The sequence below is a fragment of the Pinus tabuliformis genome, chromosome J (assembly GCF_031772625.1).
Source record: "Pinus tabuliformis cultivar Carrire ecotype Pingquan chromosome J, CPIR1, whole genome shotgun sequence".
Taxonomy (NCBI): Eukaryota; Viridiplantae; Streptophyta; class Pinopsida; order Pinales; family Pinaceae; genus Pinus; species Pinus tabuliformis.
The window spans coordinates 1,345,034,277-1,345,038,107 of record NC_142295.1 but is presented as its reverse complement, the minus strand read 5'-3'; the positions used below and the strand labels follow the sequence as shown (position 1 = coordinate 1,345,038,107).

The window sequence follows — 3,831 nt, the reverse complement described above, 5'->3', positions numbered from 1 at the left end:
TTTTAAACTTTTTAAAATAAGTAATTTAAAAACACAAAATGCCAAACGCTCCTAATAACCCTTTAAAATATTTAAATTTATTTATTTGATTCTAGAATTAGTTTGAAAAAAGCTTCGATAGATATAAAATAAAATGGTTCATCCGATTTTTTTTTTATTTTTTAATAATTGGCATCCACTTTTCGTTGATGTTGAATGACCCATCTTTTAAACATCTTATTTTTGACCTAACCTTTCAATATACTCAAAAGATTTTATGTGATTCCATCTTTTGGAAAATACGTAAAAGTAAGAAAGAAATACGCTTATAGTTCTAATGATTGCTCTTATGGATGAACGAATTTTCCTTTTAATATACTCAAAGATTTTACTGGATTCAATCTTTTAAAAAAATACGTAAAAATAATAGGAAATGCGTTTATGTTTCTAAGAGATTTCAAGTGTTTATTTAAGTATTGATGATACAAAACCTCAATGGTGGAAGACTTTGTAATTTTATTGTCGGGTTGCTAACTTTAAAAATAACCATTTAATGAAAGATGTTGATTGAAAATGTACGATGTAAATTGGTGACCGCTTGAAATTCAGAAATTAAATAAAAATAAATCCACGCGGAAATTGAATTGCTACCATTGGTAATCAATTAGGAGTCAGTAATGCTGCCATTATTTCCACAAATTCGTAAGAGGTCACATCTCATATAATTGTAGACTATTCCAAGCCAACTTTTTCATATAATTTTTAATATAATAATATAATAATAATTAATCGTTTTTAAAATTAATTTAAAGATAAATGATTTAAGAGTGTAATTATAATATAATAATTAATAATTTTTCAATTGGATTTAAAGAGTAGTTGAAATTCTTAAAATTTTATTTTTCCTTAATTAAAATAAATATGTTAATATTGAATATGTAATTATTTTCTAATTTATATAGTTATTATCCCGTAAGGCATTTCCCTTTGACCCTAAAATCTACTTGTCATCTCTGTGTGCCGTTAGATTATGTGTTAGACGATTAGAGGATTGTTAATCGTTCAATCAAGGGAAGGTAGTTGAGTGGTTGGAACTGTTCACGATATTTGAAACAGTTGCAAAATAGTTGTGGTTTACTAACTAGGGTTCCTACTCCATGTTTCCAGCACCATCCGAACACCGAAGGTTCTCTGTAGCAAGGGGCCTCTGTAAAACTGAGGCACCATTCTAATTTATCTCGCATAATTTGTTGTCTAGTTCAATACCACCATACCTTGGCGACATGGTAACTCTACACCATTCTTTCTCATATTTGCAGCCTATTCATGTTTTCACAAAAACCTCAGCAGCACACAGGGCACCTTATGAGTCTGTTTTCATTACACTGCTGGCAACTGATGAAAAGGCCCTGACCTTCCTCTTCTGTAAAAATCTTGCGGCTGCCATCGCAGTTTTGGCAAGGAATGAACCTCACGTCACCGCAACCATCGCAGGGTTTGGAATGAGCCTGCACTGGGAAGCATTCCAGATACTTAGCTAACTCCCCTATTTCATGCAGTTGCTAAATTTCCTCAACCCTGCCAATGTATTTTCCCCCAATAAACAACCTAGGCACCAGCATGGGCTTCCCCAAAAGATCCTGCAATTCCTGCCGAAAAGGGGAATGCATGGAAATATCCCGTTCATCGACCAAAACCCTGAAACCTCGAAGAATCAATTTCATAGTGCAGCAATCCTCAAATGTTTTCCTTATTCCCCTCAAGCTCGTGAAATACAGAACCACCTTATCTTCTCCCCTGGGGGGAGCCCTCAACTTAGTGTTTTTGATAGAGGATTTTTTTCATATGGGGGTCGTTTGGTCGACCTCTCATCTATTATCTACTGCAAAGTATTCACCCTTGCATGAATGCTGCTAGATTGGAGCCTAAAAGATTTGCCTAGGGTACCCTTTCGTCTTCTCCGCTCTTGCTTCCCGTGCTGCCCTGATAGACCTATGAAACGGGCTCCATCAAATCTTTGGGGGAAATTTCATCCATGGCTTTCCTGAATGTAGAAATTGTATCCGGATCAAGTAAGGTTAGAGATGAATCGTCTGATACGACTGCTGTGTCCAAATGGTTTTTGTGATTGAATCTGTAGGAGTCGAGGGCGAATCCACCCCAGAGGAAGAAAAGCCATTGAGAAATCCATTGCCGTTGTCGAAATTTTTCTTCAGATTCGTGTTGGGTGTTGTTGAAGATGCCTGCGAATTTTCGTCTGCAATTTTTACGCCAGGGGTAACCTTGTGCCATATAGAGACCTGACAACTGACAACCCAAAAAACTTCATGAACTTGAAGAAGATATAATATATTCGGTAAGATTTATTATTTCGAATTCTAGAAGAGCAAAATCCTTTCTCACTCATGTCATAGTTTTCACTCATACTTCTCTAAAGTTAAGAATTGTACTTATCAGTGGTCTAATGCATTCATAGGCTTAGGGATCATTTCACTGCCTTTGTTGAATAGGGAATGATAATTTTGTATTGGTTGAAACATATAAAGAGCACTGCTCATTGAAGTTTTTTTCAAGCTTTTGTCTGGATTATTGAATGTATTAGAACTAACTTCAGAAGATGGAGGAACCAAAATACTTTTCCGTAGCTGATTGCTTTTTATTATAAAGGAAATTTGAGTTTCATCAACACTGAGTTCATTAGAGCTGCTCTGATACTCAACAACGGATGTGTGGCAGGTTATATTCCTTTTTGATGATTGGTTTGGTTTATTATTTCACATTTCCTCCATGTTATATTTGTCCTTTCCCATTGAAATATTTAACAAATCCCCATATCTATATTCTTCTTTAGTTCTTGTTGAATAGGGTCATTGTGAGTTTCTTCTATCTTTTTTTTTTTATAGTTAACGTGGACAAATTTTTTTGACCTTCTGGCAGGTGTTGGACACAAACATCACTTCTAGTGGCATCTGGAATGCCATAAAGTTCCTGACAATTTTCACGTGTTCTCACACTAATAGGAAGTCCGGAAAGAGCATCTGTTTTAGTTGCTTGACCTTCATCATTATGATCTAGAGCTGATATTTGAGACATTTCTGAAGCACTAAAGACAGATAATGAATTTGGCATGCTTGCAACATTTAAAGTTGACGAGTTTGGGGATTCTTTCCAATTATTTGGATTAGAATGCCAACAACCATTTTCTAAGAATGTTTGTCCCCGGGCATTTTCCTGTTTAGCCCATAATTTATGTTCTAATTTGCTAAATATACAATGAAATATAAAACAAATAAGTAAGCCAAATCCCTTTCAGTCAATGTTCTAAAAAGGTGTGAGCATTGTGAGTCATCTGCCATGCTCCCATGTTTATGTTATTGAAGAAACATAGAATGACTAAATGTTGAACCAATTGTTTTGGTTACTAGGCTTTTCTATCAACTGAAATTCTTGCAATTATAGTCTTTTGACGCAGAGGCTTCCCTTCTGTATGGACCTGATCAAAGGCACTCTCCTTGGATGTGACATGCTTGAGATTAAAATCTTGAATTGAGTCAACTTCTGCCTTGCTTAACATGACAAAGCTTTCCACCCCCAAAGCTATGATATTTTTGTCCCTTTTCTTCACCAAGTGTTTGCCTGTTGTGAACACAACCTCTACATGCAGATTGCTCTTTGTAGTTTGGTTAACAAAAAACAATTTTCTACTTAGACCAGGAATGTAAAAAATTGTTTTTGAACATAAAATTTACTAGTTAGATGTAGTGTTAAAGACTACAACAAATGTCGAAGCAATTTGCAGTGGTAATTAAATATTTCTTGCTTGCATTAATAGAGAACGATTTTCATGGTCGC

General features: G+C 35.1%; 1 pseudogene; it reads right to left on the bottom strand.

Moving 5' to 3' along the window:
- Positions 1-1,322: 1,322 nt before the first annotated feature.
- LOC149232353 (uncharacterized) lies at positions 1,323-3,553 on the bottom strand (annotated as a pseudogene).
- Between the last annotated feature and the right edge of the window lie 278 nt (positions 3,554-3,831).